Raw genomic sequence first — 25,360 nt, 5'->3', positions numbered from 1 at the left:
CTGAGGAAGAATGTAAGAGCTAAGAAAGAGTTTTCCTTTTAAAATGAAGCTTTTAGTATATGTTTGCATGCTGAGGGAGTGATCCAGTAGAGAAAGACATGTATATTCTTTTCAAATTTACTTATGTTCAAGTGCTAGGAGGTCTGCTACATCCTCTTTAAGGATTTATACTACACTAATTGTGCTTGGAATATTTCCTTATGTGTATGTATATACAGAATGTACAAATATAAAGCAAGTTTTTACTTCTGAATTGGATTAGAAGTGGAATATCATAATGTAACTGAACATTTCAATGCTGATCTAAAACTGAATTATTAGGCACAGAATTTTTTTAATTTTGTGAAAATTACATTCAAATGCCATGACCATACTGCAGAGAATTTAGTTTCTTTGTGCCTTTCCAGGAGCATCACTAGCACTTGTGATTTTGTAAGGTGCTCTAAATTATCCATTGTGTCAATTTAATAGTTATATAGTTACTGGGGAAAAGTGAGGAGACTTTGTTTACCTACGATAGAGAAGTAACCTGTTGCTATCTAGGAGAAATTATTACATTTGGACAAAATATTCTAATGTTTAGAAATCTTGTTTCACTTTAGCAATGGTGTCATTAGCATGCATTGTGTGCTGAGTAACTACTTGTTGAATGTTTCAGCAGACAATTGAAAGGAGGAATACTGCCTATTGATAAATTTCCTTAAAAAATGAATTTTAGTTTATTGAAAGTAGGGTTCCAAAAAGTCTTAAGAAAATTCTTTTTATTTTTGAAATATATTTATAAGAATCACAAATTGCTATTTATAAATATAACTAGAATTTGAATAATATGAAGGTTCATTTGTTTTTCACTTGAAACTATTTGAAGATAAATATTGTTTTGCAGGACATTTTAAAACATAGGTTGTGGAAACAGAACACTTCAGTTTGAAATGTGTTTCTGCCACTGACCTACTCTATGGCTTGGACAAGTTACTTGTTCTTTCTTTGCCTAGATCCTACCTATAGTTAATATGTTATATACCTCACATAATTGTTGTGAGGATTAAAATGAATCTGAACACCTGTTTAGATTGAACATAATAATTGCAAAAAAGGTTCTGAGAATGCTAACTGCTAATAAAATTAAAAGTGGGTCTCCCTCATATGAGGGATTATTTTCCAAATGGAATTTGCTGTCCTTAAATGATTGTGGGGTTTTTGTTGTTTATGTGACAATAACAAAAACACTGGCATATTTCTTTCTGTCAAATAATGCAAATATCATCATGTGTTTTCCTTTGCTTTGACTATGGAAAGATAAGTTAAAAATTCATTCTTGGATATAGTTAGGAATGTTACCCTTTGTCTCTTAACTTTAAGTTTTGCTTATATTTGAACCTATTTTGTGAAAATTTATTGTACTTTATGTAGCCTGTAAACCTTGTGAATAGAAGTAAATTTCAACTTCAGACATTTTGCATAAAAAGAAAATATTATTTGTGATTTATATATTTAATTCTTGCCTGAAAAGACTTTATGGTTTTTTTAGACCAAGAAAAAAAATCTAAAGAAAAGTGCAAGATATTGTTTTTTAAAATTCTAAATAAAAACCGTAGTTAGATTGTTAGCAGAAGCAGAGTGAACCCTAGAGCCCTGAGCAGCTGCACTGCACTGCAGGCCTATTGACCATCACACACTGGGAAGAACCTCAGCTGCAGCAGCTGACATCAGCACCACAGCCCTGAGCACTGAGGCTGAGACCCAGCCACCCACTGCCTCATCCTTTGTGCTGCCCAGTGGAAGCCCAGCACCACGGTCATCCTTCCTGGAGTGGAGATTTGTGACTGACGGAGGGACAAGGAGGTCATAGCAAGGAAGGTTTGGGAAATGGTAATACTATTTAATGCAAAAAAATGAATATGGATTCCTCAAGAGAAATGATGCCAAGGAAGATATAGAGCTGCCAATAAGAATAAACTTCAGGATATCAGTGCATCCTGTAGGAGATGCAGAGACTGTGGGGCTGATGTTGTTCAAGGAGAAAAGGGTGTGGAGGCAGCAAATTGTACAGATCCTGGTGGAGAGGGCAAGGGACTAAAGCAGCAGTTTCACCAGCTGATAATTACTCAGAATCCCAAGCTCATGTCGGGGAGGGGTATGAGTATATGCAGGCCACCATCCCTGTCATCATCCTTCCTATTCAGCCAACAGAAGTAGGTAATATGAAATCTCAGCAGTAACAAATGAAACAAATATTGTGCTTTAAGACCTTAGGTGGTGGCTTTTTCCCCCACTAACCAGAGATTCTTTTTTTCTTTTTCCCTAATACACCTATATTTGCAATTAAAAGTGTTTAACCTTGTTTTTCTTCAGTGCAACTTTAAAGTTTTTAAAAAGCTTCAATCTAGTCGAGATCTTTTTTGATAGTACTAGGGTTTTTGAACTCAGCCACAAGTTTGTTAGGTAGGTGATCTATCACTTGAGCTGCGCCTCCATTCCTTTCTGCTTTAGTTAAATTTTAGAAAGTGTCTTTTGTTTTTTCTCTGGATGACCTAGGTCTGCTATACTCCTGCCTACACCTGCCAAAGAGATGGTGTTACAGATAAGGCCCACCACACTCAGCTTGTTTGTTTAGATTAGGTCTCCCTAACACTTTGCCTAATTTGGTCTCAAACTGTAGAGGTCTCAAGACTTCTACCACTCAAGTAATTGGGATTACATGTGTGAGCCACCACACAACATCTGCAAGTGGGGATTTTTAAGAACTTCAAGTTTTAATTTAAAAAATTTTACAGCTTGATTTTTTTTCAAAAATGAAACATACTGCAAGAAACTATAATTATAGGACTTTAAGTGTAAGCAATAACAAAATACTCTTTTACTGGAAAAATACAGTTTAAAAACTGATGTGATTCATTATAAAATATAAGTTAAAATACATTAGAGAAGGTAAAGTAAAAAATGCAATCATTTGTTATGTAAAGATATTTACTTAGCCATTGATAAAGGTATTCTTTTGATGAAAACCTGTTCTTTTCTGAAGTATTTGGGCTCCTGCTTATTTGTTTTTTTTAAATAAAATATGGACCTATCACTGTTGGATCTTTAGTATATGGTATGAATATTTTGTGAACACTTTGAAATAGCATCGTTTATTTTACAAGTCAGAAAGCATATAAAAAAGCATGGAAGGCCTTGATAACTCAGATTCAGAAGATGGTAAGTTGATGCACCTGAATTATGAATACATTTTTCTGCTCACTGAGTAACTTAGAGTGGAGTGTAAAGTTAGGACATTAGATAAACATAAGGCCTTTTATTGTGTATTGCAATAATAAGTACACCCAGAGACTACACAAAGATAATATCTAAAATTTCCTCTTGACATTTTACATTTTCCAGTCTTACATTCTGATCTATGATCCACTTTGAGTTAATTTTTGCATATACCCTGAGGTATGGATCCAAGTTCATTTTGTGGATATGGTTATCTGTTGAAAAGGTGACATTTTCCCCACTGTAATTGTGTGTATCTCAAAAATAAGATAGCAATGTAGATCTGTAGATCTTTTTCTGTACTTTCAATTGTATTTCTCTTATTTATATGGCTTTCTTAACACCATCATCACATGGTTTTATTTACATATTTGTAATGTGTAAAATATATCTTCTCATCACACCTTATTGTTGGTTTTTCACTGTTATTTTGGCGATTACAGATATTTTACTTTTCACTTTAGTTATTTTTAATAGTGCTGGAAATTAAATACATGGCCTGTGCATGCTAGGCAAGTACTGTAAAACTGAGCTACAACTCCAGGCTTCCATATCAATTTTAGAACCTGATTTTAAATTAAAAACAAGCCTTCTAGCCTTTTTTTTTTCAGAGAATTAGATATTAGACTGTGGAGAATTAACATCTAAATAATAAATCTTTTTGGTCCTAAACAAAGTTTATCTGCAGTTATAGAGTTGCATTTAATTTTCTCAGTAATATTTTGTAGTTTTAGTGGATAAATCTTTGCAGGCTGGAGACATGGCTCAAGTAGTAGAGAACCTACTCAGCAAGAGTGAATCCCTGAGTTCTCACCCCTTTACCACCAAAAATAAGTATATTATAAATCCTTCCATATCTTATAAGGCTTGTTTGTAGTTCAAATACCTTTATACTGTTGTAAATAGTGTTTGTGTTTCTGGTTTTACACATTTTCTTTTAGTTGACATATAGTAATTGTACATATTTGTGGGTACAGTGTGAGGGGTTAGGTGTTAAAAAACCCCTAGCATGCTAAATGTGCAATATATGGTGAAAATGCACTTGAACCATGAAAACGCCTTTAATCAAAATAGACAATACTGGTGTGATGAACTGCTCCCATGGATATGGTTTGCATTATATGGCCTTGAGTGGGTGATTATAAAGCTTGAGCTCACCTTAGTAGAAACAGAAGGAGGTAATTACATTGTTCCGGTATTGCAGTGACATAATTTGAAATCTTCAGGTTTGTTTATATTTTTCTTATCTTCAAATGACACACGAACATTGTGTGTGTGTGTGTGTGTCCTCCATTTTAACCTTTTATAACAGATTAGTGTTTATTTTATGTTAACAAATTATAGACTATTTTTTTCATATGCTGTACACACTCATGACACACTTTTCTTAACCTTTTAAAAATATTCCTATGCTATATAGCTTTTCTGTAAAATTTTGGTTTATTTCAAAATTCCAAAAATTTTTCAAAATCTTCATAAAATTTATGACTCATCTCAAACCTATGTTCTTCTTCACTGTGTTGCTTGATTTCTGCCAGTTTGCATCCCCACAAGTGCAATTTGGTTTTTAAGAAATATCTTCCATGCTTCCATTTTTCTGTGGAATTATATTTTAGGATACATTTAAGTTACTTATAAGCAGCTCAGTTTTTCCTGGACTTTTTCTTATGATTCGATAGGTGATTAAGGACAGTGCTCAGCTTTGGGCTCCTTACCTACTACTGAGATGAGAACTTTCTGTTTCTCTATCCATTTTACTTTGCATTATGAGTTGGTCCAGCCTGAATGATGACACTGTGTGAGCACTACTCTAAGTTTCCTCTCAACTTTTTGAATATTATTTTACCTTAGCTTCAGATGCTTTTCTTGTAAACACATGTTGATTGTTACACTGCTAAATATTCAAAAGGGGCCGTCTGCTTACCTCCAGGGTTCTTTTTCTACACTGCTGTCATCTCTCCACTTCTCTGTCCTGTGACCTCTACCTCCCATGGTTTTACCAGACTGTTCATGCTCTCATCTCTGTGAGTCTAGCAGACTTTGACTCACTTCCTTCTCCTGTGTCACAGTATGGACAGTCTCAATATTTGGGGTTTCATACTTCACTAATTTCCCATAAAGCAGGGATCATTGTCTCCATTGCCTGAAGTCCATTATCTTAAAATTTTTTGTTTCATATATTTTTGTAGGTTTTGGTTTTGGATTTTTTAGGTAGGAATGCACTGTTACTACAACTTGGATCGAATCACAAGCAAAAGAACCTCAAAATTCTGTATATTAATAGAATGCTCTTCAACCTCTGCCTTGTTAATTCCTGTTCACCCTTCATTTCTCAGAGTGGCTGTGTTTTCCTCAAAGCAATCCTTATGGGTTCATTGTAGTTCAAATTCATTTAGTGATCATAGAACATCATTTGCTTAAATAAATATCTGAATTTATATTGGTCTTTGTCTTCTCTACTACACTTTAAGTTAAAGAAGAACAGGGTCCCATCTGTTTTATCTGCAGTTTACTACAGTGTGTTCTGTTGTAGGCACTCACTCTATATTTGTCCAGTGATAAATGAGTGAATCTGAAAATACACACTACTATGCATACAAAATCTGCTCATTTTTTAGTTCTGGTTTGTCTTCTCCCTGATACAGGTTCTGGTGGCCCAGCGAATCTCAAAGATTCAGTTTGTTCATGTGAGAGACTAATAGATTTTTTAAAAAGTCAATGTGAGCTATTTAGATGAAAAAATTTTAAAAATGGAAAATAAGACCACAAGCCCACAAAATAAAAGCTCTCAGAAATTTTTGTTTTAATAAAGCACAGGAACAGCTGGAGAATGAAAAAATGGATTTGTAGGAAATCTGCAGTTGGAGATATTTTAAAGAAGTTTTTGAACTAATACTTAATACTATAAATATGATGTGGGGGTTGAAATTGCTGATTTGCCTTTTGGGGTCTTACAGGGTAGAAAACTTCTTAAGCCTGTGAAGTGTGACATTCTTGGAAACTGGCAATAATATCTCAGGTTTTAACCCATGAGTACCTGTTGTAACTCAATGCATATTCCTCAAAATTATGATTTCACTGGCTATGCTGAGGCACAATATATAGGAGTCCTTCTGTTTACTAACAATGAGAATTTGGGATTATTTTTCATATATTTGTGTTATAATTAATGCTGCAAAGGACAGAATTTATATAAAACTTCTATCTTTCTAATTATTTTGAATAAGTTTTTCAATATAGAATTATTTGCTTAAAGTATAGGAAGTTTTACAAAGAACTTTCATCAATATATGTACATTATTTTCAAGAAATCTTTCACTAATTTACAGTTTTAAAACAAGAGTATGATAATATCATTTTATCATGCCCTTAAATTGAAGAATATATGCAGTTGTGCATTTTTATTTATTCATTTGTTTTCATTGTTGTGGGTACAACGAATGACATTGCTTTTGCTAGGTATGCTTGCTTCTGCAGAGCTAGACCCAGAGATAAAATTTCATCCTTAAACATCCATGAAATCAAAAGTGAAGGCAAAAAAGAATACTGACTAGCTTACTCAATGCCTCTCATACATTGATAAAATTAATTCAAATTTCTCTGTCAAAAGAGCATAGTATTTCTTATTATTGAAGTAATTATAAGATTCTGCATTGTTCCAAAGATAGATTTTCACAATTCTCATGTAATACAGAATAATAAACAAGATAAGTGAAATTTTAGGAAAAAGGAAATCTGGGAAGTAGGAAAAGAGACAAGAGACTCCTTAGTCCAGTCTTGGGTTATTACCTCTCATACATCACATAAATACAATTTTCAACTTGTAACATTGCCGGAAAATTAAAAATGCCTTTTCAATAATACTTACCAGTGTTACTCTGCACAGAAACTTGCCAATCAACAAAATGTTCTTCTATTAGTATGTTTAAAACAAATATGACCTCTGGAAGAGATTGAAGTAAGAAATTAAACACATGGGAACTGCAAAGGAGAAATATTGAGAACAGAGGAATTTTATTAGGATAATAAATTTGAATGTTGATTTATTAATATAGTGAAAATCCAGATCACAAAATAAACTTTTTCTTTTCTAAAATATGAATTATAAATTATACATGTTTGACAGCAGATTTCACTTAAAACAGCAGATTTTCACTTAAAAAGTAAGGAAAGGGTGAATGTGTTATTGAAAATTTAAGGTAAAGTTAGTAGAAAAAGAAAAGCAATATAATGAAGCAGTTGGAATGAATGGACAACTAGAAAGCTCTCTTAGAACATTCCATTCAGAACTGAGATTTCAACAATGCGAAGCCTATCTTAGCAAGCTCCATGCAAATACTGTGAAATAGGTAAAGTAAATATTGGTGAAAATAACTTTATTTCATCAACATTATTTATAACATCCCTTTATTTTAATATGTATATTTAGTCCATATCCCTTGGCAGTGGAGATACATTCCGAGAAAATATGTGCTTTGTCATTTGATCACTGTGAAAACATCATCCATGTGTACCTACACAAACATACGACATTTACCTCATCACTAGGGGGGACCACAGTTGTATATACAGGGCATTGTTGACCAAAACTTTTGTGATGCATTGCATAAGTATTTTACTTAGGTCTTCGACAAAATGTTATGCTACCCTAAAATTAAGTTATGACATTTGTAGATAGAATTAGTTACTGTAAATGTTGGCATCTACTAGGTGCTCAGTGTATGTTTGCTGAGTCTAGGAATGAAGGTAGACAGAGTTTATTCACTAATGTAAGTATCAACTTAGGCATTTCTATGTTAAAATACAGGCTACCCAGCTTTACAGCTAGAATGAAACTTATAAATGTTTTGTAAAGAAATTTTACTTCATAATACAATCTCAGTCTGCAGTTAAGAACTGCTTTTGCCATTACCAAACTTAGTTGTCCTTTATATGCAATTAAATTTTGAGTAATTCATGTAGAATAAATGGTCCTTAGGCTATTTTCTTTTAAAAGTGATACTGAAAATTTTATTCTTAATTACATTGTTGGTGTTCTACCCACCAAAAATATGTGACAAAAACCTTAATGAAATGCATATCTAGGTTTCTGAAGAACAACTTTCTCAAGGACAGAATGATAGATTCTTAAAAATGAAATTTTGGCAAGGCAGCTTTGCAAACAAAAGGAGATACTAGTTTCACAAGTAAAATGAGTTCTCAAATATTTAGTCATTTTCAAATATGTTTATGTGTGTATTTGATCATGTCGATATTTTTAATACTAACTATATGCATCATAAAATACATGGAAAATTTTAAAACCATTTTATATATACATAATACACATACATTGGGGAGCTGTTACTGGTATGTTGACCAATTGAATTAATTAATATTCCTAATTCAACTCCATTTGTGTGTTGAAATGAAGTAGTGATAGTCACAATAACCTCCTCCAGAGAAAAGTCTTTTCCTATTTTCTGTAACAGTCATTGACTTTTCAAAGATCAAAACCCTTCTTATTACAATAAATTTTCCATTTTGGGGAAGTGATGTCACCTCCTCTATATGTTTATATGGAGATTTATGTTCTATGTTACTACTTCCACTATCAAGCAAGGAGGAAGAGTATAACCAGAAGAGACCATATTTTTAATGCCATTCCTTCCTTTTGAGAAGACTTATCCCACATTTCAGTACAAAGACATTTTGAAAACAATGACAAGCCATAATATTTAGGCAGGTGCTCTACAACTGAGCCACATCCCAGCCTTAGATCGTTCATACTCACTGTATAGATTTTAAGATAATATAAACAGAAAAGTTATTATAGTTTTCTTAAAAATGCAATTGTTTTATGATATTTTATAAATATTTGAAAAGTTAGACCATTTATTTTCATTTTAGATATATTACACAAGCACAGAAATGGTCACAGTTTTATAATATGTATGTCCAAAATAGAGAAATGAGAAATATTTATATTTTGCCATTGTATTTTTAAAAAGCTAATTTATTGGGCTATAACAGAGATACTATCAAGTCCATGCATTTAAAGAACAGAATTTTCTGATTTTTAGTATATGCTCAGACTGTGTAACTATCACATTGTCAATTTCAGAAACTTTCATCACCCTGAAGAGAAACCCCAAATCCCTTAACTGTCATCCTGCAAGATATTCATCTCCCACAGGCGTAGAAACCCTCTTCTACTTATAGAAAATAGTTTTCTATATGTAATTTCCCTGATTTGGAGAGTTTATATAAAGGGAATCATACTACATTTAATTTTTCATGACTTCCTCCTTTTGCTTAGCATAATATTTTTGGGAGTTCATCCGTATTGCAGCAAGTGGCAGTACTTTGTTTCTTTCCACTCAGTAATGTTCTATTGTGTGGCTATATCACATATTCATTCATCAGTTGAGGGAACTTAAGTTGCTTCCACATCTATGAACATTTATTTACTATGTAGCATTGACCCTTTGTATCTGTGAGTACAAAATTCCAAAGGAACAACAATGAATACTTAGTTCAACACTGTAAAGTTCAACACTGTAATAGGGATTCATTTTTCCTGTAATACTGTTAACATGCTGCCTTTCCACAAATTTAAGATTTTCACTTTATCAATAAATTTAAGCAATTCACTCTTACATTGTTTTTGGGCAACATTTGCTTTTGGGGAGGCATGTTTTCAAACAGCAAAGAGCAGGGACACACTGAGTAGATCACACAATGATTTACACTCAGTTGACAGTAACACAGTGCTGACAGAGCTTCTCTGCATCACCTGAGTTGCATAATGCACATGCAAGAATTTAAAGTGTTTGTTATTGAAATTTCTTTTGATTGTTATTTATTTTTTGGACTGTACTTGTTCAAAACCTGTGTAATAAATCTGTGAAAGGGGGACTTGCTATGTTTTGTGGACATGATTTTATTTCCTTAATATGAGATTTTATTCATTGAGTTAATTGGGCTGATTTCTTCACCTATATATCTTTATTCATGCTGACCTTTCTGTCTTTTCAGCTTTTATTCAGTTGGCCTCATTCATTCGATCAGACTCACAATTTACTTTTCATGAAACATTCTCTGAATTCTGTGATTCTCATTGGTTTTACTCTTGTCATTCTTTGCTGAGAATTGCTCCCTTAGTTTTACATTCTTTTTACTGATTTTTAGAAGAAAAAGCAAGACAGTAGAGAGTAACATCAACTTAGGAACACACAATCAAACCTTCAAACAACTAAGACAACTAAATGGCAGGAATCACCACATACCTATCAGTACTAATGCTTAATGTTAACGGACTTAATTCACCCATCAAAAGACACCGTTTGACAAAATGGATTAAAAAGGAAGATCCAACAATTTGTTGCTTACAGGAGACCCATCTCACTGACAGAAATAAGCATAGGCTTAGGATGAAAGGCTGGAAGAAGATTTACCAAGCCAATGGCCCCCGAAAACAGGCAGGAGTAGCAATACTTATCTCTGACAAAGTAGACTTCAAACCTACATTGATCAAACGAGATAAAGAAGGTAAGATTTTTAAATTTTTTGCATGGAAATAATCTCATTTGTCTATAAGTTTACTGAGGGAGTAATAATACTTGATGTGCATGTCACCTACCCTTTAATAAATTGAAAATACTTTGTTACAATAACACCAATAATTTCTTCAGTGAGATACTGATATAATAAGGCTGTGAATTGAAATATTTGTTAAAGGAATTAAATATAAATTCAAAGCATTTAATCTAATAGGGGAGAATTGTTCTATCAAAGGCTCATATTTTCCTGATTATGGAAAAAAGTGAGCGTTCATTATTTACAGATTTGATGCAACTTACCAGTGGAAAAGCAGTGACTACAGATTTTCTGATATGCTATTCCAAATAACCTTCATCTCATCAGAGTTCTGACCAAAGTAGCACACCATGAATACTTGGTAAGCATGAATTGATTAGGGAGCCTTGATTTCACAATAGAGTCAGCATTTTCAGGTCAGTGGCATTAGCTTCCCTCTGACAGTCATGGCAGTTATAGAGTATGTAATTCTGGAGGTGCTGTTTTGCACTATACTACATGTTCATTGTCCACTGAGAAATACAGTGAGAAAGTGAGCTATAAATTATTATAAGTGGAAAAATGTACTGTGACTAGTGCAATCATAAAATTTTCATGAAATACTAATATATACTGTGTCTCATCCTCCTTACTGGCTGCCAACTTTCAATGGTATAAAAAATGATTTCTTCCACCTTGTGTAGAAGACCACTTCCATTGGCCTGCCACCTGTCTAAAATATCAGATTTTATTAGAACACAAAATATAATCAAAATTCAAATGCTGGTACCAAATTTCATGCAGAGCTTACTATGTTTCACATATATTTCTAAGTACTTTACATATAATTCTTAAGGTAATCTTTCCAACAGTTACTTTGTGAGATATTATCTCCATTTTACAGAAGAACCAGAAGTACAGAAAATTAATTTGCTAAAGATAACACAGCTATTAGCTGGTGTAAGTGGGATTCAGACCCAGGTATTGGGACATCCATGTTGATGCTACCTCTCAAGGTATTTTATGAAATACATAGGATCATGCTAAACTTTACCATCACTGGAATAGTGTGATGAATGGTAGTCATTTCTATGTATGAGTTTTTCAAATTGTAGTTATTTATGTGGCATTTTGAATACAAACATATGAATTCTGAGCATGAGGGAATTTCCACTTTCCCCAATTTTCTCCATTTGAGTACCTGATAAAATAATGTGCTTCCATCTTAGAGCAGGGGTCAATCTACTTTTCTTTAATGGGCCAGGCATTATTATTTTAGGACTATTGGTGGTGAACTCCCAGTTGCAACAGGTGTTAATACTAAGAGAAGAGCACAAGAGTTCCCAAAAGCAGTATAGAGACAAGGGGATATCACTGTGCTCTAATGAAAGTTTGCCATAAAAATCAGTGATCAGCAGATTTGTACTAGATAATTAGTAAAGGTTTCTTTTTCTTTATTTCAGTTGCAAGAACTGCAGAATCAACACACAGAGGGGGTACAGAGTTCTGAGAAGATGCAAGAACACCTTGAAAGGTGTAATTTAAAACAGCCTAAAATAACCTTATTACTACCTCAGTAACACTCAAGTGGCTCACAACTAAGAGAAAGGATCAACAAATGGCACTACATGAAAAAAAACTTCTGCACAACAAAAGAAATGGTCTCTAAACTGAAGATCCCAGGCACAGAATGGCAGAAAATCTTTGCCAGCTATACATCAGACAAGGGACTGATATTCAGAATGTACAGGGAGCTCAAAAAACTAAACTCCCCCAAAATCAATGACCCAATAAAGAAATGGACAAATGAACTGAACTGAAACTTTTCAATGGATGAAGTCCAAATGGCTAAAAAACACATGAAGAAAGGCTCACCATCCCTGACTATACAGAAAATGCAAATCAAAATCACTTTAAGATTCCACCTCAGTCCTGTTACAATAGCTACCATCATGAACACAAACAACAATAAATGTTGGTGAAGACACAGGGAAAAAGGAACCCTCATACACTGCTGGTTGGAAGGTAAGCTAGTACAACCACTATGTGGAAAACAGTATGGAGGCTCCTTAAAAAACTAAAAATAGATCAGTTATATAATAAAGCAATTTAATTCCTAGAGATATACCCAAAGGAATGTGAGTCAACTTACAACAAAAGCACCTGCACTCCCATATAGCTAAGCTATGGAAATATCCAATATGCCCTAATAGTGATGAATGGATTAAGAAAATGTGTTTATACACAATGGAGTTTTATTCAGCCACAAGAAGAATGAAATTTTGCCATTTGCAGGTAAATTGATGGAACTGGAGAACATAATCTTAAGTGAAATTAGTGAGGTTCAGATAGCCAAAGGCACATGTCCTCCATCATATATGGGGTTATAGACATAAGACAAATGCAGCAGTATCATGGAATGTGAGTCACACTAAGAAGAGGACACATGGGAGCCATAAAGCAAGAGAAGAAAACTAAAACCTTGAACGTGGTTGATGTATTCACTGTACAAGAATGAATATAGAAATCTTAAACTGGCCAGTCCACCACAGGAAGGGATCTATGTACGAGTGAAGAGGACTAATAGAGATGAACCAATTGGGTTTGTAATATATATATGCATGAAAATAACACAAGGAAACTCCCTGTGTAGCTATCTTTATCTCAAACTATAAAAAATATCATGTTTCTCTTTTTTTCTTTTATGTTTTTTCTTCTACAGAATTGAAGAAGTGGGGTGGCTTGCACTCTTGGGAGGGTGGAGGTGGCAGGGAAAGGGGTAGGAGGATTAATAAGGTGCAAATAATGTGTACACATGTATGTAAATGTAAAAATGGTACCTATTGAAACTGTTACAGGAATTGTGGAGAGGGAGATGGAGACCAGAGAAGGGGGTGAATTCAAATATGATATATTTGATACATTGTAAGAACCTTCGTAATGATACAAAGTACCCAACATAGCACAACAATAAAGAGGAAAAAAAGACTAAGAAGTTCTACAATAAAGAAAAGTGCTTAAAAATAACCTTACTATTTATAGAATAAATAAGTGGTGTAGTGTGAAAATTACATCAGATATGATAATAAATACTTGTATGTGAAGCCAGGTATACATTTCAGGCTTATATTATATGAAATGAGTAATTTAGGACTGGGGATGTGGCTCTGTGGTAGAGTGCATGCTTTACATGTGTAAGACCAAGTCCAATCCACAGAATTCTGACTAGAAATACATAATTATTTCACATTATCCTTAAATTCTACACATTAACCATAAAAGATAGCTACAAAAATGAAATATTCCAAATAATCAAATTTTTAAGAATTTATTGAATTATTCTTCCAGATATTTGTTCTGAAATGTTGTATTTTAAGTATTTATCTTGGTAATAATTATTTAACAAAATACATTTCAGACTTGAAGATGGATATTCCATGTTAAAAGTTGGAATGAAAATCAAGCATGGAAACTTCAACATCTGCAGAAAAATCAGTTACTTAAAAAATTGGTAAGTCAGTGTACAATTCATGACTTTCATCCTGAAAAGAACTTTTTCTTTAGTATAATAGGAATAATTAGACCAATGGGATACATCTCAATGATCAAAATATATGTTGTACTCATAATTGAGAATATGTGCTACTACTAATGCAAGCACTATTGATTTCATAGAAGAACTTCCCTGTGCTGGTTTTGTTAGTAAAATTATTATCAGAGAACTTTTCAGTAGTCTAAATTGAATGTTTTATACAGACAACATTTTGTTTTTTTCTTTTACCACTTATAGATATCTAGGTTTTTTTCACCCTTTGTCTATTGTGAACAGTGCTGCTCTGGACAATGCTATATAGCTCTCTGTTTGAATCTCCTCTTATATATTAGACTAACAATGTCTCAGTAAGGGCAGAACAGGACCTACCTGGAACTGAGGGGGAGAAAGGGTGGGGTGGGGGAGGGGGGGGAGGGTGGAGAAATGACCCAAACAATGTATGCACATGTGAATAAATGAATTTTAAAAAGTGCACATAAGTAATGCTGCCTTCTCTATTGACATACAAACCTGGCAAAAAGTAAATTTCTCAAACTCAAAAAAAAAAATACAAAAAGAAATTTAAACAGGTACTTGATCTAGAATTCTCAATCTTGTAATTTGAGCTTTTCAGCAAGGTTTTGAGAATGAATCATTGTATTTTGCAGTCCTCATCAAGCATAGTTACTTGGCCATTACATAAATATTTTTTTCAAATGAATGGTTTTCTTTTGGGATTTCAAAAAAAATGGAGATGCCACTGAGTAAATAGAAATGGTCACTTGCTTGAATGGGACTTTACAGAGGGAACTAGTAGTGCTCTTTGCATTGCAGGTTTGGAAACTGTTTTTTTCTTCTTATCTATGTTCATTAGCCTTTAAAAGACATAAAACTAAATCTCTGAATAGACTGATGCATAATTAAAGATGCCACTATATTCATGTAAGATAAAATCTACATTACCATTTACCAAACAAAATAATTCTAGTTACTTACATTTTTCTTAATAGAAACTGATATAACAGGATTGTACTATCTCCCCTAAATTAGAACAATGAAGTAATTCCTCTCACTAACTTGTTTCTTTAAGTCACAATACCTATATGTTTGCAGTTCTACTATAATGCATACATAACGGGAACTAGAAAATTTATGCTAACTGGTCTTCTTCACTGCTGAAGAAGCCTTAAAAAAAATAAGATCTCTACATGTAAATCAGTCCCATTTTATTATTAGACTTTTAAAACATAATATAAAAATGTTAATAAAGGATCTTCTGTGAATGGCACTGCCAGGAGACATCTTTTTACCAAAATGTTATACAGAAATGAAAATTTTATAATCGTAACCAAAACCTATTAAGATTATTATTGAGGAATTTTCTGTAGATTTCACAAGCGAATAAATTAGAAATGTGGCCTAGAATCATAGGTCACTATGAAATCTATGCTGTGATTCTAGTTTAATAAGAGACAGATTTCTTTCAACTAATTCAATCAGAAGCCTGTAATGTTCCAAGACAGCTCTCTGTTATGGGTCCCTAAAGCACAGACTACTTGGGTTAAAATATTTGTAGAGGAGTGACAGCTCTTGATGACTCAAGCCTCTGAACCACATCACTGACTGTACATCTGAAAGGAACTTCAGAACAAGAAATCCAGAAGATCATGCCTGCTTAGAAACGGAAATCATTCAAAAGAAAAGAAAAGGAACCAATGGATTACCTCTTGCTCATAGGAAAGTCTAGCATTATCAAATAAAAACAAGACAAAATATGCTTCCTAACATGGTAATAGTGAGCATCCCCATTCCCAAATATTAGAAAATATGTCAGAAAAATATTATTTTCCAAGTGAAGTCAATCAGAATCAACATAAAATGTATGAGATCAGCTGTTGTAGAAGTATCCATACCAAGTAATGCATGCTAGGTTATCGTCTATGAGAAGTGAACTGTAAGAAAGAAAGAAAGGTACAAAAGACCTCAATAAAGAGATCAGGGCTGGGGTAATGCAATTAGACAGTCTGAATTGAAACCTTGAGTTTTAAGGAACTTTGAAGGAATTTTAAAAGGGAATTTGAAAGGGGGGAGGGCTAAAAGCATCAGGGTTTTCTGCATTTAGAAATAAAGCAGGGCTACAAGAACAACAGGAGATGAGGTGGCCTCTGTTAGAAGTTTCTCATGAGAGGGCAAAATAGGCCTGTGTCTGATTTTCAGAAGCCCACATGTGGAGAGGTAGCTATCTCTCTGGGGACGCATGTGTTGAACCCCATACCTCAGGCTCTGCCCATCTTTACCTCTGGAAGTCTTGATTTGCTTCATGCCTAATATTCTGCCCCATTTCACACTTGAAGGGAAGAAGGTGCCCTCTGAGAGACTTTGTCTCCAAGCCTAGGCAGTTCTCCACAAATAAGTGGATATCCACCAACCAAGTCCAAGAAGAGAAGCAATAGAGTAAAAAGGCCTGCATAGCTCCCCAACAGACATGAAAGGAGTGTCTAACCCCATGCAAAGAGCAAGGTGTGGAAGTACTTTCCTTCAATACCAAGGCCTAAGGACACATTCTGCAGTGAAGCAAATCTGCTGCCACATGCTGTCCCTATTCTCTCTTTTGGAAATACCAACAACCTCTCCTGTCATTGGAAAAGAATCACACTGTGAACTTCTGTGAATTTATCAAGTATAACATGAAGCAGAAACAAGAAGCCTTGACCACAACTTCCTCCACGTTCAAGCCTGAGTCTCCATCATCTCAGCAGCCCATACAGTAGGAACTCACCATGCTATCTCTCTAAGGCTACAAGAGCAAGACACAATAGGAACTCGTAGTCATGGTCTTGAGTCTCATCTGCTAAAGGCTGTACCTTGTCTCCATTGAGATTGACCCCACTTTCAAAGTCCTGCTAAAGAGGGCTGCCCTAAGCATGAGCTCTTGAGCAGGAAATATTGCACTGCTAAAGATGCCTGAGAAGTATGGAGTGATCTTGGAGGTAATCTTGAAGGAAATGACCAACACCTCATGGTGTAGAAGTTCCAGGGATATGGAGAGTTCAGTCTATGTGATGTTGGTTCCTCACTTCCTGGGTTTCGACTTCCCTATCTGTCCATGAGTTCAAGCTGCCTGAAGATGTTATAGGGACTCCAGTAGAACACAGTAGAAATGATAGTGCATAAGCACCAAGGCCTTATATGCCACCATGGACTATGAGAAGGATATTGTGAAGGTTTGCTACTTGCTGGATATCCCCATGAAGGTGCCCTGCCTGGGAGAGACCTTCAAGAAGGACATCTAGCAGACTTTTCAGCTCCTCAGGCTGGCTGCCTGATCTTCCACTGCTGCAAACTGGTGGATACTTCTGATAGTCTTCTGTGCACATGTACATGCTCTATGAGAAGAAAAAATGCCACAAGTAGCCCATCACATGACAATGAGCAAGCCAGTGGAAAATGTCCTTGGTCATGCTTCAGTACCTCTGGTAGCAGCAATTTGTCCTTGCCAGTGTTCTGGAGGAAGATAACAGCAACCACCATCTAACGCTGAAAGACATCAAGTGGTCGTCCATTCATTAGATGTTATAACTCCTTCAGCCCTTGCAGCATGTAGCTGAGATGTTGTCTACCTTGAAGTTCCATCAGCATGGGCAAACTGGTTGTTCCACATGCTCCTGAATACCAAGCACAACATCAAAGAGAATGACTTCAAGGAGATCAAAATGGCCAAAGTCTGGTGAAGGAGTTGTCCAAACTCAGAAGGAAATCATCACCAGTGATCCTTGTTCATTTAGTTTTCTTTATTTAATACGTTAAAAATTGAATCCTCTTCACTAAGAAATAAATTTTCTCTTAATTAAAAAGAAGTAAAGAAAGATAAGGACTTTAAAAATGTCCTTAATTACAGTCAAAGATTTTTATAGGAGTTATAGGATTGAAAATCACATTTTCATGCCAAAAAAGTACTAAGTAGATTTATAGGTACTGAGTAGATTTATGCATTTAAAAATATTATAGTTCAATGAAAGAGGAGAAATAGGGTGATAAGAAAGCTCCAAGAATAAGGCTTAACTAATTTATATTCCCACCACCAATGATTAAGAATTCATTTTCCCCCACATCCCTGCTGGGATTTGTTCTATTTGCTTTCTTGCATTTCCCTGGAGGCTAAGCATGATAGATAGTTTTTCATATATTTATAGTCTATTTTAATTCTTCATTTGAAAAATAGCTATTCCTTTCATTTTCTCACTTTCTGATTTGATTGTTTGCTATTTTTGATGTGTAATTTGAGTTCTTTATATATTCTGGATCTAAATCCCCTATTGCTTAAGTATCTGGCAAGGATTTTCCTTCATTCTGATGACTATATCTTCACTCTGTTGATTGTTTCTTCTGCTGTGCAGAAGCTTTTTAATTTGATGCAATCACATTGTTCCATTTCTCTTATTTCCTGAGCTGTTAAAGTACTATGCAGGAAGTCCTTGCTTGTGCCTTTACCTTAAAAGGCTCTGTTTTCCTCTAGTTATTTTCTTATATTAAGATCTTTTAAATATTTTGGGTTGCTTTTTCTTCAGGATGAGAGATAGGAATCTAATTTCAGTCATCTGCATGTTGATATCTAGCTTTCCTTGCTAGATACAATGAAATACATTTTCCCAATGTATGTTTTTGGCAACTTTCTTAAGAATAGAATGGAATTCAGTTAGGTATTCACACAAATTGTACTTATTTCTTATGTATAATTAATAAATGCATATAAAAATAAAAAAAGAATAGAATGGAAATATCTGATTTGGCTTTTTTCTAAAATTCTATTCTACTACAATTAGTCTTTGTATCTGATTTTGTGCCAGTACCATGATGGTTTTATTATTATAACTCTGTAATATAATTTGAATTTAAGACTGTGATCCCTCTAGCATTGCTCTGTTTTTGGTGGCACTGAACTCAAGGCCTTCCACTTGCTAGGCAGGCAATCTTGAGGCATGCGTCCAGCCTTTTTTTTTGCTGTAATTATTTGTCAGATAGGGTCTCACATGGTTGTCTAGGGCAGGCCTTAGACCATAATCTTCCTAACTACTCCTCTCATGTAGTTGGGATCACAAGCAAGAGCCATCATGCCCTGTTTATTGATTAAGATGTGGTCTCACTAACATTTTGCCCAGGGTGGCCTGGAACCATTATCCTGCTTATCTCTGTCTTCTGAGTAGCTAGGATTGCAGGCATAGACAATCATGTCCAGCACTGCTCTTTATGCCTAATAAATTATATTAAATATGGTATATCAAACTTTGCTCTGTATATATGCTTAAAATTGTTGTACCCTCTTCATGGATTATTCCTTTTATCAATATTAAGGGGCCTCCTTTGTCTCTATGACTAATTTTTGTTTGAATTCTTCTTTGTCAGAAATAAGCATGGCTACTCAAGCTTGCTACAGCATACCATTTGCTTGGAATATATTTTTCCATCCCTTCATTTTAAGTCTATGTTTGTCTTTGTCACTGAGGTATGTTTCTTATACACAACAAATAGTTTTATCTTGTTTTTTTTTAATCCAGTCTGCCAGTTTTATTTGGAGAATTAAGACCATTATCATTCATAGTTATTTATTAATGAAAGTACATAGTAACACCTGTCATTTTGTTGGTTTTGTAATGTTTGATTCTTTCCTAATCCTTATTTGCTTGTCCACTCATCTAGTGGAATTTATTCTTTCCTATATTCTCATGGTTTTTTTTATCTTCCCTTCTGTGTACAGGATTCCTTTATTATCTTCTGCATTGCTTAGTGCTAATGAATTCTTTTATTTATCACAGAAAGTTTTTTTTCCTCATTCAATTATAATGCATAGTTTCCTGAATACAATAATCTAGGCTGACAGTATATTCTTTCAGGACTTGAAACATCATTCCGTTCCCTCCTGGTTTTTACCATTTCTGTTGCAAATTATGCTGATATTCTGAGGGGTTTGACATTATATGTGATGTGGTATCACTTTCTTGAAGCTGTTATTATTCTTTCTTCATTATGTACACTTAATGTCTTATGTACAATATGATATGGAGAAGTGCTTTTCTGGTCTTTCCTGTTGAGAATTCTAGCTAGATGACTGTCTTTCTCCCAATATTTGGGAAATGTTATGCTATTATTTTTGTTGAGTGTATTTTATAGACTTTTAGCTTATAACTCATCTCCTTCTTCTATGCCCATGACTCATGAGTTTTCATGATACCTGAGAAGTCTTCCATGGTCAGCTCATCATTTCACACTGTTTTCTTTATCACTGTCTGAATGCTCTAATTTATCCACCTCGTCTTCAGGCCCTGCTATTGTGTCTCCAACTTGATCAAATAATGTGGTGAGGCTTTTGACTGAGTTTCATTTTATTTTACTTTGAGTTTGCAAATTTTTCAGTTTTGTTCTTTTCAGTACTTATATGTCTTTATTAAATTCCTGTTTCATGTAATGCATTGTTTTTCTTATTTTATCCAAGTGATTTTATTCAAGAGTTCATTTATGTCCACTATAATTTCACTGATTATCATTATGATACTTTTTCAAAAAAAGTCCTTGTCTGGTATTTCACCTACCTCACTATCATTTGAGTCCATTTTCCTGGACTTATGACCTTCTAGAGGAGTCATGTTGGCTTTTATTCCTCACGTTTCTGGTGTTTCTGTGAAGGGATTCATGCATCTGGAATCAAGTTGCAATTTGGAGGTTTTATTCACCTGTATTCTTTTGGTTGAGCTCTACTCAATGTTTTGGCTGTACTGGTTGGTAACAAGGTTGAAGTGCAGTTTCTCACGTTAGATTGGGTTTGTAGGTCAGTAGCCAAAGGTATTCCCAGATACATAGGGTACTAATGTGGGTTGAAAGTGGAGCTGGTTAAGGGTTGTTGTCAGATTTAGGACTGCATTCACTTTAGAAGTTCACCTTCTTTGTGAACCAGAAATCAGTATTCACAAGGAGCCTTTTGTAGCCTCTGTGCCAGGCAAGTTTCCATTTGCTCCATAGGCCCTTGAGTTTGTATGGTTTAGATTTCCTCACAATATTGTGGCTGCATTCTAAGACAGAGTTTCCCTAGAGAAATTCAAGTGGAAGCTATATCACATTTTTTAATATTGTCTTAGAAAGTCACACGGCATGTCTGACATTCTGTGCACTAAAAACCAGTTTTTAAGGCCAGTTCATAGTCTGGAGAGGAAATTTTGTGGAGAAATGTCAAAGAGTGTATAGACCTGTGTTAAAATCACTAAGAGGGCATTATGTCTAAATGAAAGTCATTGATCCTAATTCAGTACCAGAGAAATCCAACCCAATTACTGCTGTTACTGTTCCTTAGTATGTTCACAAAGAAAGGAAAGTTTCTAAAGTGAACACAATTAGAAAATTATAAGATGATGCTCTTGAATAAAGTCATGCTTTAAAAAGTGAATAGAACATGTCACTAAGCACTTACAGTGAGAACTTTCATTACACCTTACTGAACATCATTACTTCTTAGAGGACAATTCAACATAATATCAGATATTTGCAGTTCACAAAAGCTCTTATGATTTCAGAATCCATTTGTCAATGTACTTTATGTACTTGTAGGAAAACAGAACAATGAAACTGATTGAACTTTTTTAAGAAAGTGAGGAGGATGAATCTAAATAAGTTGCATTGTAATTGCATATGGAAATATTGTAATGAAGCTGCATTATACAACTAATATATTTTGATGAAATGTTTTTTAAAAATTCATTAGAATTTTAATTTCATAGTCCTATTCTGGGAAGCATTTGTTGATGCAGTCCTAAATAACTCAAAACTGTGTCCCTAAAACATTTGAGATATTTATGGATATTGAAAATGAGGGGAAGGGATAAAAGGCATTCAACTAAGAAATGGTTTAGTGCCATTTAATAAAGGAGCAACATGAAACAACCATAGCAAGAGGAAAGCCTAAAGTCAAATGCAGATGCTTTGCGACATGGATGATAAATACAAACAGTATGATTTTGTGATTACTATTGGTTCTAATTTTGATGAGTTTCAGAGTAATTCAGCAGATTACATTGTAAGAATTTGCATTATAAAATATGTATAAAATTATATAAATTATAATTAGGTTATAAGTTATTGTAACTGAGTTTATGGAAATATTGTCACTCTAAAATAAAAGCTCAAGCATAGTATATTAATATACAAATGGAAAATATATAAGTGACAATATGTAGAATAAGGTGAAAATTGTAAAATCATTGTCAAATAAGCTGAGCCAGTAAGACAATACAGAATCATAGAAAGTAGTTAAACTAATTTGTCTTTAAAGCAGAAATTTTATTGAAATGAGGTAATGAGATTAGTAGAATATTAAAGGTAGTTTACAATATAATTTTGGAAAATAGTGCTTGGGAATGAACTTGTACTTAAAATGTTAGTCCAGGAGAGTTTGTATTTCTTTTTTTAATTTTATATAGTTAATCTGATCCAAGTTTTCAAAGGTTTCTAATTTAGATGGTTATATTATTATAAAGTTGTTAGCAATTTCTCAAATAGAAATATCAGCAAACATAGCTTTGGTTTGGAAGATTACAATGTCAATGGAAAGAGGCAAGTACTTCTAACAATGATTTTTGGGCACATTGAGAATTAATATTCCTTTATTGTAATCTTTGGGGTTACATGTGAGGGTGCCTGGAGAAAAAGATTTTCTGTTCTTCATAAAGGCATACTGTAACCCAGGGAAAGATTAATGTAGAGTGAAAGGAAGCTTATTGTACAAAGTGGTAAAACACCTAATTATTTTGTGAGACTTGTGTGGAAGACAGAAAGGGCAAGGCCCACCTCTGATGCCTTGGTCATGAGGTGATGAGATAATTGTCTTGGGAGCTGCATGAGTTCTATCTGTGCACCAAATCAGCAACCTCCTTTCCTTCAGAGACTGCAGTTGGAATTATTCCTGAGCACTATGATTAATTTAACCTAGACTATGGGAAAAGCAAGTACTTGAAAATGTGCTCGAGGGATGGTTACTTAAATCTACAACTGGTTTGTTAAATGCAAACATTTCTAGCTTATATTTCCAGTTTTATTTTAAACTGTAAATATTTAAGTAACACAACAAGATGATTTAACATCTTTACATATGAAAATGGGTATTAAGGTTAAGGAAATTAGTATATTCATCACCTCATGCAGTGTTACCCTTTATATACAATATTTCTACTGCACCCTCAGAAATCATATTTGGAAGGAGTAGTATTGATGACAAGCCATGTGCCATTGATTGCTATTTTTAGCCCTCCTGCTTTAAATATCATTAATTTTGAATCCTTCTGGAAACTGCCGCAGTTCTTTACAACAATTTTTAACCTACAAGTGGGTACAGTAGGAACGTTCTGACACATTTTCACCTTTAAGACACTTTAATCTTCTCCTTCTTTTTCTTCTCTTTCTTCTTCTTCTTCTTCTTCTTCTTCTTCTTCTTCTTCTTCTTCTTCTTCTTCTTCTTCTTCTCATTATTATTATTATTATTATTATTTTGAAAGTACTAGGGATTGAACTAGGGCCTCATGCTTGCTAGGCTTGCTAGGCTTGCTAGGCAGGCACTGTACCACTTGAGCCACTCAATCAGCCATATTTCTTTTTGGGTTTTTTTTTATTTTTTTTTCTTTTATTATATGTACATGCAGTGTTTGGGTCATTTCTTATTGGGATATTTTGAGATAAGATCTCATGAACTGTTTGCCTTGGGCTGGCTTGGAACCAAGATCCTCCTGATCTCTGCCTTCAGAGTAGCTATGATTACAGGCATAAATCACTGACACCCAGGATGAAACTTTAATCTTAAATTCTGTTTGGTCTTGTGACATTAAAAAAAAAAAAGGAATACAAGTGATTTAGGAGTTTTTAGGGAACCATAAAATAATATTTACCTTTTTGATTCTTCACAGGATTGATGAAACACTACTGCTAGAGCAAAAGAGAAATGAAACTGCACAACCTTCTTAGTACAGTCAGCCCTAGAGCACTCTTGTACTTCAAATCATAATGATAGTTTGGAAGTCTACCCTGGAATTTTTCCAAAGGATGACTTAGCAGTGTGAGGGCCTGCAGAAGCATCTGTTCAAGGCAAGTTGTGTAATCATTTTTCCTTTGAATTTCCAATTCCTGATATATTTTTAGTTTTTAGTTTGGTGAAATATCAAGTTGATTAGTGCACTTGTACATGTTAAGTAAGGTCCAATAATCCGTGCTCATAAAAAAAGAAAACAGAAAGCTTATTGTTTTTGAAAATTCACTGGGCTCTCATTCAAATATTAATTGATTCTGAAATATATTCAATAAATGTATCTAAGCGATACATTTTAACTTTTCTTAAAGCTATACTAAAATTAATTTCAGAAAATGAAGATGACAATCTAAAACTGCAGGTGTACTTAGAGATGCTTTGACTTTTTTATTAGCTGATTTAGCATGGCTGCATTTATAACACTTTTATAATTTTCTTGCACAATCCCAGAGTTGACAGCACTAATCAAAAATATATGAATGGCATCCTAACATTAACCACATAAGAATATTCATTATTTTAAAGGAATCTGAGATGAATGTTATTTTATGAATTAAAAAAAAACTGTGACACTAGGTTATTATCAGTTTTCAAGTTAGAAATTTTGCCATTTTCTTTTCTTTGTGTTTTTTTTTTGTCAGTAGTGAGATTTTTGAACTCAGGGCCTCACACATGTCTTTTTGCTTTAATTTTTTCATATAGGGTCTCATTTTTCTCAGGGCTGGCTTTGAACCAAAATCCTCCTACCTATGCCTAATGCATAGCTAGAGGTAAAAGCATAGACAACTGCATCTGACCTCTTGCCATTTTCTTAAGTACAAATATATCCTTAATTGCTAGTTTACTTACAGAAATTTTATCTTAATTTTTGTAAAAATATTTATTAGTGGACCATTTGTTTTTCTTAAAGTAGTTTTTGAACTGTAAAATTTAGCATATATCTGAATTTATTA

At 34.0% G+C, this 25,360-nt stretch overlaps 1 long non-coding RNA gene across 1 annotated transcript; it reads left to right on the top strand.

Annotated features, from left to right (window-relative positions):
• Positions 1–1,736: 1,736 nt before the first annotated feature.
• On the top strand, positions 1,737–24,607 carry LOC141417214 (uncharacterized). Its single transcript, XR_012441804.1, has 5 exons — positions 1,737–1,872; positions 10,632–10,788; positions 12,279–12,840; positions 14,234–14,326; positions 24,289–24,607. It is a non-coding gene; the product is annotated as an uncharacterized lncRNA (long non-coding RNA).
• The last annotated feature ends 753 nt before the right edge of the window (positions 24,608–25,360 follow it).

This window comes from Castor canadensis, chromosome 15 (genome assembly GCF_047511655.1).
Source record: "Castor canadensis chromosome 15, mCasCan1.hap1v2, whole genome shotgun sequence".
NCBI lineage: Eukaryota > Metazoa > Chordata > Mammalia > Rodentia > Castoridae > Castor > Castor canadensis.
The sequence above is the reverse complement of the archived record's forward strand: the minus strand, read 5'-3'. Positions and strand labels throughout refer to the sequence as shown.